Here is a 12806-nt window from a genome sequence, read left to right on the forward strand (position 1 = left end):
AGGACTCCTCCTCATAACAGTGTCCATGTACGTCATCTCTGAGCTGAGAACAGGGTGAGAAGTTGGTGTGAAGGACGACGAGGAGCTGCTTCCGTCAGGATGGTTTCTGAAACCTGCTCCTGGTTTCTGTATTTGCAGGTTGGCGGTAGAGGAACCTGATCTCTGCAGTGAGACTACTTCTGGTGGAAATGAAACGATTTCTGTTCCATGTAGACACATAGTGGAGTTTCCGGAGCTGTGCGTGACCAAGGCTGCAGACAGGGCGAGGATCGCTGTGTCAGCAGAGCGTCAGGACGAGGAGGGAAATCAGGATAAGTGGGGATGTTTTCTCATCGTCAAAATTCACATTCATTCAAAGTTCTAGCTTTGAGAAAAGTAAAAGTCAAATTCTGCTGCTGTAAAAGAAAAAATAACTCCTAATTACAAACTAAGAGGGAACGTGTTCTTCTTGACACGCTGTGTGAATATGTGGATGTTCAGTGACCAGGTTGAAGCATGGAAATGTGTTGTTTCTGAAACCTACTGGTGCCGTGTTGAGACCCGTCTGTGCTGCCGGGTCAGTGGAGTCATTACACATGACATTCGCCGCTATTCAGAGCTGGGCCGCAGACATTCACTGTGATTGTTAAACATTGTCTGGCAGCATTGTTCTGCAGCAGCGCAGCAGGCGCTCTGACATCACTGACAGGCTGCTGCTCGTCGCAGCCGACTCCCCCTTCACGGTACCGAGCAGCTCGGACGCATCTCCGTCGGGGCAGAATGACGCAAGATGCCGTCATTTCCTCTGCTCTGGATCATGAAGTTTTAATCAGGGATGTTTGTTCCCAGCCGGTAAACACAGAACAGTGGAGGAGCGTTTAATGTCCCGGGAGTACGCAGAAGAGATCCCAACATCCTCACGGCTATGTTTAGAAATGCTTTTGTGTGTTGAGAGGCAGAGTTTATATCTGACAGGCGGCGTTTACTGCTGACAGAGGCAGAATTCAACAACTTCTTCCATCTGTGCCCGGCCCTGACAAAACCACACTGACGGAGAAACAGGACCGGGAGGCAGCAGGACGAGAAACGAACATCACAAACCACACGACTGACTGAGTCTCAAAATATCTGAGGTTTGGACGGCGGCACAGGAATTCAAATATCACAGAGCAATTACAACCATCATTAACCAACATGACAATTCAAACCTAGAAATGCTCCTCAAGGGCTTTTTTTTCTACCAGAAAGAATGCACACCTGCAGAAACACTCAGTGCTTGTTGGATGAAACTGGACAAAGTCAAAGATTCTGCAAACAATAGCAGCTAAGTGTGTGTGTGTGTGTGTGTGTGTGTGTGTGTGTGTGTGTGTGTGTGTGTGTGTGTGTGTGTGTGTGTGTGTGTGTGTGTGTGTGTGTGCGCGCGCAATTTTGTCATAATGTCAAGAACATCATTGCAGAAACAGTCTAAAGCGTCAGGACATTATTTTGGGTCCATGTCGGCCACCTCTGAAGGTTCATTTATTGACACCTTAAAGGACGCGCTGCTGTAACAAGTGTATGAACAGGAGAAGCAGCCATGACATCCCACTGTGGTTATGATGATTCCAGCTCTATCTCTTTTCTTTAGAAAAAAGAAACGTGGAGAAGATGTGCGCCAAAGTTATTATATCTCTGTGTAACTTTTGGTCCTTGTCTGGTTGATGTGGCCATTTTTGAAGGAACTCTAACTCTACAACCCCGACCGGACTGTTCGGAGGGACGGGTTCTCCATAATTGTTAAGATAAATAAAGACATAACAAAAGATAAAAGTGACAATATATATTAAGTTAAAATGCTTATTGAATGATTGATACGCCCACATTACTAATGCCCCACCCACATCACTAAATTATTGATCCGCCCACATCACTAAAGCTCCGCCCACCTGACAAATACCCCGCCCACATAACTGAATGATTGATCCTCCCACATCACAAATGCCCCGCCCACATCACTGAACGATTGAGCCGCCCACATCACTAAAGCTCTGCCCACCTAACGAATGCCCCGCCCACATCACTGAATGAGTGATCCTCCCACATCACCAATGCCCCGCCCACATCACCGAGATGCTTCGTCACACAGACGAGGCCCCGACGTTGTTGGACAGCTCAGGTTGTGCAGTTTCAGAGGATTTGTGCTGCATCTCTGACAAATACTCACAATTCAACCCAGAAGAAGGGATGGGAAATTGGAAACAATTTGCGTCCAATTTTTCACAGTTTCGGCTCATTAACTAAATAGTTTATAGAATATTTAACAACTTTTTGGGCTTTTTCTTTTCTTTCAGCCCACCAACACCATCTCACGTCTCCGTGTCTTCTCTGTGATTCAGCGTTAAAGGGAGGGGGGAGTAACAAAGCATGCCGGCCTGCCAACACCTTTAGTCTATTAGTGGGAGTACAAAAAGGGTCTGTGGTTTCTCCAGTGCTGCCACTGCACTTAAAGGGAAAGTCCACCAAATGATTCACTTTTACAGAGACATCACCACTGTGGGAATAAAGTCCTGTTGAGGAGCAGCTGCACAGACTGACAGAAGTGAACTAAACAAAGTTTCATTAGAAGCCAGGAAATGAAAGGAGGCTCGGCAGGCAACCAAGAGATGAGACACGCCGAGGTAGAAGGTGAGAAAGATAAGGGATGAGTCACAGGCCAGTCAGGGTGAACTACACAGCTGCTATCTCAATCTTTAACCTCAGTACTTTACATAAAGTGTAAGGAAGTGGTGATAATTGTGCCTCTGCAGATGTGGAGCCATTAATACTGGCTGTGATAATCAACCACTGAAATGTAGACCTGCCGGTTTCTTTCAAATTTCATACTGGCACCAATATAATGCCCACTTTTTGTGCCATAATAAAAAGAGGCTTCTCAATTAAAGACATTCAATCGCTAGTACAATAAATTAATTAAATAAATGCGCTGCTTTGGCTCTGATGCAGCCGTCTCCCTCAGTCTGACCCACAGACTGGATATAAAAGAGTTCATAGCTTCAGGTCTGTAAAATGGTTCTGATCCAGAAGTGTCTTCAGCTGCAATACCAGCGAGTGCCACTAGAGGTCGGCTCCAAAAAGCCTCCGGCTCCATAGACTCCCATTCAACTTCTCTCATCAAATCCAAAGTGAATAAAATGTGTCCATCAGTTCTCTCGGTGTTGTTAGCTAAAGTCACTCCTTCTTCTTAGTTTTCTGGAGGTCCATCTGAAAATAATCCCTCATTCATTAGAAAAGTGTCAGGAGTCCTGTTTTCCTCCGTTTTGCCCCCGATCTCCTCTCCTCCTGTGTCCCCAGTCCCCTGTCTGCTTGTTCTGTGTCCTCCTCTCCTCTCCTCTCCTCTCCTCTCCTCTCCTCTCCTCTCCTCCTGTGTCCCCCCAGTCCCCTGTCTGCTTGTTCTGTGTCCTCCTCTCCTCTCGTGTCCCCTCAGTCCCCTGTCTGCTTGTTCTGTGTCCTCCTCTCCTCACCTCCTGTGGCCACGCCCCTCACCGGTCCCAGCAGATGCAGCCACTCACCCCTGATCACCTCCTGCAGGTGTGCTGCATCTCCCTGATCACCTCCCCGGAATATATGTACCCTGCCCCTGCACTCCTCTGGTGGTCGGGTCATTAGTTAGTCACCCGTCCGTCCTCCGTCCTGTTCCCGTTCCACCTGCAGAGCTACCTGTTGGAGTCACCAGTCGGTGGAGTTGCCCTCCTGACTTGGAAGCAAGTGGACACTATAGGTGCCACCTTTTGGTTTGTTTGTTCGTTTGTTTGTTTTTATTTATGGAAATAAAAGACTGTATTTCGGAATTGATACCCAAGTCTGTGAGCCTGCATTTGGGTCCTAGTAAAACACATACCACATAACAAAAAGAAGATTCAAAAAGACCTGTTTTTGGGGGAGTGTCTGTTTGATTGAGATCCGGTCCGCTCGGAGGTGAAGCGCAGCGACGGCTTCACTGATAACAAACTGCGGTGGAGATCCAGAGCGGTGTCGTGTTGCACTCGCACCGGCGCCGAGATGTGTTTGTGTTAAATTAATTGAGGCTCTTCTCTCCTGTTACTGATATTTCATTCTCCACAGGATATTTTTCCAATTGATCTGTTAGGAAGCAGTGGAGGCCGAGGCTGCTCTCCACGGAGTCACGGTGAAACCAAACCACATTAAACACTTAATAACGAGGGCGACTCAGCACCTCGTGGAGCCCTGATGGGGGAGAAGGTACCAGCAGGAAACTGGGCTTTCCTCCGGCTGCTCTGTCACGTCTGCTCTCACATTAGTTGCTTGATAACACTGAAAAGGTTTCTTGGATTAGATGAGTGATGGCTGACTGTTTAGGACAGAGGAAACCAGCCGGTGTGATCAACCTGTCAAACACCGTGAGGAGCTGAACAGTCAGTTTGTTCACGACCAGATTATGTTTTTCCACACATACAGATATCGGTCCTTCCAGGAGATTGCAAGAATGAACACAAATTCAAGCAAAGTCTTTAACAATTTGCAGGAGTCTGCAATTTAAAAAAATTAATGCGATATTTCCGCAAATGGTTTTAATGGTCTTATTTTCTCCTGCCAAGTTGATTGTATTGAAGTGGAAGGAACACAGATGATTTGCAATTTGTTAAATATTGTTTATGTGGCTTCAATAATAAGCCGAGAGGAACATCAGTCCTCCCTGCTGCTGTCCATGTGCAGGCCTCATCTCCAGCTGTCAGCCTCGTCCCAAAAAATCATCCATCCTTTAGTTTCTAATCGGATCTGACACATTCCTGAACTTCCACGCGACTGCAGGATCAATCCGGGCCATTACCCCGTCCACGACCTCTGACCCCTCAGGCTCCGTCTTGAGTCAACCTTGGGCTCCCGGGGGATTTCATTTGCTCTACGCACCTGTCACACCATTCCTGAGTGAAGGCTGTGCAACTAAAGCCGAGACAATCTGACATTTCTTCAGATGGGAAAAACCAGCCCCCTGGCACAGCTCATCTCCCTCGGTGTGGGTTTAATCACTGGGCCCGTAGCGACGGAAAAATATTTGTCTTCAGTTGTATTACATTCGCAGTCGGCCTAAATGTTTGCACCAAATTAATGAGGTGTTTTGAATTTAATGTTACGCCTGCGTCCCTTTTTCCACATAAAAGATCCCTCACACACCCGTGAAATCACAACCACAGGCATCAGACAGGGACTGGCAGCTTTTATTGCTATTTGCTAACGGCATTTGAAACACTTGTTCAGGACCACGAAGGACTCGAACCAAACTGCCCTTCTCTGAGCACAGATCTGAACACGCTGCACAATAAAGACTCTCCGTGATGAACCCTGCTCTTTGCTCACTGATGGGGCGAGCATGCCTCGTGTTGTACTGGGATATCCCGTTACACACACCTGCATCGGAGAGGGAGAAACAGCACCGGCGGTTTTTGTGCATGTGAAAGGTCAACATGCACAAAAAGCATTAACTGGATTGTTTCAAGTTCTGCTTCTGACAAGAGCCTCTCAGACGGGCCAGGCTGATCACAGGAGCTGCTCGGGGGAACGTCTCCGGAGAGCGGTGCTCACATTAGTCCTTCAAAAAGGAAAACTACACACTAAATCTCACTTTTCTTTCTTAACTTGCAATTTTTTCTAATTGACGCAATTCTACACAAAAAAAACCAACATGACATCGACATTATTGAGAAAATCTGCCGCAAAAACCTAACTTTTGTGATCAAAACAATCACAAAAAACCTCTGAAATCCTGGAGGGGCTGACTAACAGAGGGAGGGGGTGTTGTAGGTAACTGTAGGTCACACATCACATGACAGTAAAACTCTGAGACCCTGAGGATGAAACCAGGTGACTGGTCGGTCCGACTTTCAGTCAGGAGACAGGCTGGAAACACAACGCTGCAACTTTCATGTTTACGTGAAGGAAAACGGTCAATCTGCTTACTGGGAACCCTGAGAATGCTTTAATCCAGCTTCATCTTTCCTCTGGTTGCTCAGGCCTCTCACCGAGTTGTGGATTTATTTGTGGAGGTTGAACATGTGATGGAATTAAGTGTCTAAACAGCAAAGAATTCACAAGTCAGCTGATGATTTTACACATGAAACCATCACTCAGGATGGACACAGCTCCACCCCTGCACTGTCCACCTCAGTCTGTCTGCTCAATACCTCGCTCTGCTACAGGGAACAACCCTCTGGCCTGTTGGCAATCATGTAAACCAACGACATGTTGGGCAGCACTAAGCCCAGGATGCAGCGATGGTGCAAAGTAGTGTCGGGGGGAACTTAGTGTGGGGGAACATTTGCACGTGAGGAGGCGAGCCCTGGTATTAAAAGGAGGTTATTGTTTTCAGGGATTATGAAAACTGTAACACGCAGATAACAGAAAGGGAGAATGTGGACTGAAATAGTCGGTCTACATCCGATGAGTCAGACGAGCTCTACGGTGATGAACAGTATCTGCAATGAGCTAATAGAGCCCAATGTTTTGGTCCTGCACTGGGTTTATAACGTGTAAATATAATTCATGATGCAGCTGAGAGTCCAAACAATGATGCTTGATCTTAATTACAGCATTAGGCTAAGCCTATTACTGAAATATATAAAGAAATGACTGACAATGGCAGATACCAAGAATGAAAATGAACAAAGCACCATGGTGGTCGATTTTCACTGGAATAATCTGATATCGATTCATAAATCCTGAGATTGATCTTTCAGCCACTTGATGTTCAGACGCTCCACTCGGGTGCCGTTGTTGTTGAATAAAAGGTGCATTAATGTGACTGTTTTGGGGTCTATTCTTAATGTAAACTTTAATATTATTAATAATGCACTATGTTAGAGGGTTCCGGGTACAATTTACAGAATTAGTTCTCTGAAATTCTGTTTCATATCCAAGCAAAATCAGTATTGTAACTTAAATTTCTCTAACAGAATTAATATCAAATCGATGCAAGAACATCATTTCTGTTAGATTCCTGCAGCTATTTTCATACAAAGAAATAGAAACAATTATACATAATAATTACAATCAGCTCAAGTTATTGCAATCAGGCGATTATGAATAATTGTGACCGGCGGAGTCGCTGTGGGAAGCTGTTGGAAACTCAAGAGACATAACGGTGATATGAAGATCCAGGCAGCAGCGACGGACACATCCACAGAAGTGACTAACACACATGAACAAGACGGCTCACTGCTGGTTTGATCAGAAGGATGGATGAATGAATCACATGCTGTCAGATCAGATCCAAACCCAACAGAACACCATGGAGCGACGTGATTGACAGCTGGAAGAAAGCTGTTCATTCCTCCACAAGACTTTCACACACTCTGACAGTCTATGACGAGCAGCACTCAAGCCTTACTAACACACACTTCCATCCATCACCCAGTCAGACCGGTCCGGTGCACGTGTGAAGGCCCAGTCCACTGAATGCATGATATTTTTGGAATTTGTAGATGTGTAATATGTCACAACACTGCCTCTGCAAAAAAACATTCAGCTTCCTCTATTGTGAGCCCGTATCTAACACGCGGTTCACACAGGAAGCACTCACACTTTATACCACAGCTGTTGTGCATCTTCCTCTGTGCAGTCACCATTGCTGTCCTGCGTTGGAGCTGCATGCAGCACTCCGGGACATCAACCCTACCTCAGACGTCTGCTCACTGCGACCATGAAGGGGTTATAAACCATGAGTGACACATCAGTAATCAGCAAGGTGACCAGACAGTGTGTGTGTGTGTGTGTGTGTGTGTGTGTGTGTGTGTGTGTGTGTGTGTGTGTGTGTGTGTGTGTGTGTGTGTGTGTGTGTGTGTGTGTGTCTCATGCATGTAGGAGTATGAATCCCCTTAGTGAGGCAGTGAGACACAGTGTGGGTCGTCAGCAGGCCGGTCGAAGACTCTTCCAGGACCACGCTGATGTTCTGGAGCTGCAGCGATAACAACCAACGCTGCACCGCTGATTATTCTTTACATCATCTTATATTGTGCTTTCCAAGGATTTTTGTTTATTACTTTCCCGGATATGAAACTTAATTCATGGCAGTAAATGCTACAGCCAAAGACTTTACTTAAAATATATTGATGATATCTAGCAGATGTTGTGATGTAATCCTCCTCATAGATTACTACATAGAGCAGTTCTTCTGTGGAAATTCACTTTCATACTGTGAAACTAAAGCAGATCAGCGGCTGTATGGAAGGAAAGTACACAGAGCAGTCTGCAGCTTGATTTATTCAGACTCAGCTGGAAGTGGGTCGCTCCTTCAACAGGGTGGAAAACATTTGTTTTCATCAACTATGGAGCCGCTGCACTACATGTCTGTTGTAATATCAATATCATTATTGCATGTTGTATTGCGTAATGGACAAATGCTGTGTTTATTAAGAATAATGATAATGCTATAAATCTTACCAAGTAAACAAAGATTAAGAAATGAAACTGTGTGATGGTTATATCCATATTTACCCAGAGTTAGAGACACATACTGCATTGACTGCTCTAGAGCTGGAAAATATGAGGTGTCAGATGTTTGTGTTGAATCTGAAACTATCACTATCAATTCATTTAACTGTTTCGGCTATTAAAAAGCCACAAAATTCTGAAAACGCCAATCACCAAGATGACAACTCCTATTTTTTTTGTTTTAACCAACCAAATAGGGAAAGATATTTGATTTAGTTAAATATTATCAATTTACTTTTCCAGTATTTCATCATGTCAGCAGTGCTTGTTCTTTAGAGGAAGTTATTCTGCTAAACGAGTGACTTAACTGATCAGAGCATAAAAAAAGGAAATTGAATGTTTACAATACTTATGATCTTCTGTGTCAGTTTAAAAGTTGATAGCAGGAATTTGCTGCATAACGCCACACAATAACTTTACTGCCTTTATCAATTAAATACACCGATTTATTTGCATCTAATTCAGAATTAGACAGTGTGAACTTTGGGCTGCTTGCATGCAACATTTACACTATAGGAGCCACAATAAAAGGTCCATTCTTTTCCCCAAGTCGCCAGGGAAACCTGAGCGATGTGTGTGGGTGGTCACCCTACTGTTCCTGGACACTTCTCATCAACAGCCCTATTTTCTGTTTCCAACCATCGGGACTTTAATGTCTTTAGTATTTTAGAACACATGACTAAACATTAAAAAAGGCAATAAAGAGGTAAAAAGAAAAAATCCTGATGTGTGAGCAGTGGACTTTGTGAGCTGCAGACAGGCTGCGTCCTCCCAGTGTGATCCATCAGTGGAGAGTTTCACACTGAGAGGTGCAGCAGATGTGCTGATGTCTCCGGCTATCAGCATTACTATTCTGGGAGGGTTGATGAATGTGGACCCCCACGTCACCGAGTCCTTGAGCAGCGAGCACCCTTTGGAGGAACCTCATAAATATAGACCCCGCTCTGCAGTGTGAAACCCCGGCCGGGCTCGGCGGTCACACAGCTGCTGGGCTGAATGTAATAATTGTGATGCGGCGGTGGGTGTTCTGTTCAGACACGGAAATGAGAGTCTAAGTGAGCTGGAGCCCAACTGATCCAGCTCTGCAGCTGTGGAGGCCGAGAACAAATACTCTGAATTCAACTGGACTCTAGTCTTTAGTACCCCCCCCCCCCCCCCCGGGACCACCTGCTCACAGCAGATGTGCTCCTGGCTACTGAGACTGGCACACTGTGCCCCTGAATGGCCACTGCAGACTCTTCTTTCAGCCGTCTTGGACTGCTGGAAACATTCACCTTTGTTGGTTTGAAGGTTATTATCTATTTGTTTTAAGTCCATTTCAGAGCTAGTCCTACATCTGCAAAAAAAATAAACAACTAAGGGGAATATAAAAGTCATCAATGGCAATAGTTAGGCTGTTAACTGTCAGGAAATTGGTGATATAATATGTACCACGATACAAGCAATGTTCATCATAATGCAATACTGTAAGCAAGGCGATATATTTGTGATTTTGTTTCATTAAAACTGTCAAAGAACACACCAGATGCAGAAATCTGAGTAAAGAAGTTTACCTTTTTTTTTGTACAATCAGACCAGTGGAATCTGCATTTGCATTTATTATAGTTCACGTAACATTCAGCATCTTGGCACTATTTATTGTCTATTCAAAACAAATGAATTTGCATGTAAACTGTTAATAGAAAAATGTATGCAATGTTTATGAGAATCAATGAGAAACCATAACATCACTATAGTCAAGTGTTTCTATATTTTTGTGAACCCAGTGCTTGAAATCGGTGCTCACCAGTATGCAGTACCTACATAATAGTTCCTAAATAAACTGCATTACCCAGGAGGCACCACGTGATGCTCACCTGCCTGCTGAAACATTACCTAAAGGCTAATGTGAACCGACACGTTCCCACACATTCCCACTTCCACACGTTCCCACACGTTCCCACTCCCACACATTCCCACTCCCACACGTTCCCACACGTTCCCACTCCCACACGTTCCCACTCCCACACGTTCCCACTCCGAAGGCCCGCCAGAGACCCTAGACTGTATTTATTATCAGGATGAAAGTTGTTTTTTTTAACAACTAAAACACAGCAAACAGCTCTTTGTCTGTACACGACAGTACAAAGGAGGAAATAACAACAGTAGCAACGAAATGGACAAACTCTTGAGGTAGTAAACAGAACATTGTCATTATTACTACATTGATTAGCAACAGCGTTGTTAGTCCCCCTAAAAACATCTAGTAAAATAAAATGTCTCCTCCATCCAACAGCACAAGTTAATTATCTGGTGTTCCTTATGACTGGTTTTGGACTTGACTTCTGGCCCAGTTCATAAGAGAACAGCTGCAGTCACCGTCGGTCGGCCAGGAATGCCGTGATTTCCTGTATCCATTTCAAATTAAAAGCCCTCCAGCATACACGGTTCAGTCACACACGAGATTTTGAGACTTGAGAAAATAAATGTATACTGTGAGCCCCCAACCACATGTGAAGAAGAGTACTGCCACTTATTTTTTTTCCATGTACTGGGACGTAGCAGCAGCAGCAAATAAAAACACTCCTCTCTGAACATGATGGAAAAGCAAAGTGTCTTTATCCAGTTTTTGGACTTCATTGTGGATGAAATGCACTCGGCAAAGAAAATATGTTTCTGTATGTGCAATGAAATCATGTCACCAAAACATCCACATGTTAATACTTTACATGACCAACATGATTACCTCAGGCAGGATCATCTTTTCCAACCCTGGCTGCACTCACAGGCCAAAACACTTACATATGTAACCCCAACACATCCCATTAGCCGCAGTTGTACTTAACCTCAAAGCCAAACTCTATTAAAAATACTGCAATTAAATGGTGCCTCGTTTATCAGACAAGGAGCACAGTTCACTCAAAGTCTACGACGGGTTTCGTTAATGTTCTGGTCGCCGGGTTAATTCGGCATCCCTGTCTGGACCACTGAGGCTACAGATGCCCATCAAATGTCAACTTTATATTTCACAGTTCTCGCCAGCAGCAGCGAGCTGTCTGCATTGAACAGACAGGGCCAGTGAGTCCAGCACCGAGGACGTGTTCGCAGACGGTTCTGCTGAGATCCGTGCAGCCGGGTGACCCGGCCGTGTGTCGAGGGAAGAGGTTGCCTCGAAAATGTCCCCGGTGCGCTTCAAGGTGTGTGCCCTCCTGGTGTGTGCCCTCCAGGTGTGTGCCCTCCTGGTGTGTGCCCTCCAGGTGTGTGCCCTCCAGGTGTGTGCCCTCCAGGTGTGTGCCCTCCTGGTGTGTGCCCTCCAGGTGTGTACCCTCCTGGTGTGTGCCCTCCAGGTGTGTACCCTCCTGGTGTGTGCCCTCCAGGTGTGTGCCCTCCTGGTGTGTGCCCTCCAGGTGTGTGCCCTCCAGGTGTGTACCCTCCTGGTGTGTGCCCTCCAGGTGTGTGCCCTCCTGGTGTGTGCCCTCCAGGTGTGTACCCTCCTGGTGTGTGCCCTCCAGGTGTGTGCCCTCCAGGTGTGTACCCTCATCAAGGCAGACTTGTGATGCAGTTCGGTGCGCGAGCGCGGCACGTTCCGGACATATGTCCGTCAACGCAGCCCGCGACGTGTTTATTGGGCTGAATGAGTGGTTCAACCAGCCGGGGTCGGTTCTGCAGCCGTTACAGCGAACTACCAAACACCCTCCGATTATGTAACCACAATTTAGGAGGAACACTTATGCTGACGCCAAGAAAACGACGTATTACGATTATTCAAACGGCCGCTGACAAAACTGAGTTTAATGGTCGCAGCTCCGGAGCGGAGGGGAGGAGAGGAGGGGACATTACAACACCACGGCGCCAAAAACATACCTAATGCTGCGGAGACGGCGCGGGAGACCCGGGCTAGTCGGTCACAAAACCTCCACCGAATCCAGGTCCAATGTCTGGCCAGTCCCTGCCGTCCTCTGGACTCACTTTCCGGGCATTTTCAGTGTACACAGACCGTGTGAGTCGCACGGTTGACAGGCTTGTTGCGCCGCTGGTCGACTGGAGGCGAGATACCGAACAGCCTTGCTGCAACGGAGCCGAAAGAAGAGCTCTGATTGGTCCAGAATTCAGAGAGGGTTGCGTGTCAGAGCTCCTGATTGGTCCATATGGTGTAGGGCGGTACAACAGCAGATTTAAAAGCACAGTACAATATGGACTTGGTGTCCAGACTGAGCAAGAAGTCAGTGATTAAATACCTCCCGTAGTATCAGAGCGCTGTTGTTTAATTTAATTTAACTTTATTCTATTTGATTTGTATATACTGCATTTTTTAATTTTTTTTTATATTTTGTACTTTAACTACCTCTATTTTTATTCTGTAA

At 45.8% G+C, this 12806-nt stretch overlaps 1 protein-coding gene across 2 annotated transcripts in view; it reads right to left on the bottom strand.

Moving 5' to 3' along the window:
• tpst1 (tyrosylprotein sulfotransferase 1) overlaps positions 1–12494 on the bottom strand; it is a 44961-nt gene extending 32467 nt beyond the window's left edge. For both annotated transcript variants that reach the window (XM_069724939.1, XM_069724938.1), the window contains exon 1: positions 12307–12494. The gene's annotated coding sequence lies outside the window, so the exon portion shown is untranslated. The remainder of the gene's footprint in view (positions 1–12306) is intronic.
• Between the last annotated feature and the right edge of the window lie 312 nt (positions 12495–12806).

This window comes from Brachyistius frenatus, unplaced genomic scaffold (genome assembly GCF_029030835.1).
Source record: "Brachyistius frenatus isolate BFR_SWC_R1_liver_20210118 unplaced genomic scaffold, ASM2903083v1 Contig_402, whole genome shotgun sequence".
Taxonomy (NCBI): Eukaryota; Metazoa; Chordata; class Actinopteri; family Embiotocidae; genus Brachyistius; species Brachyistius frenatus.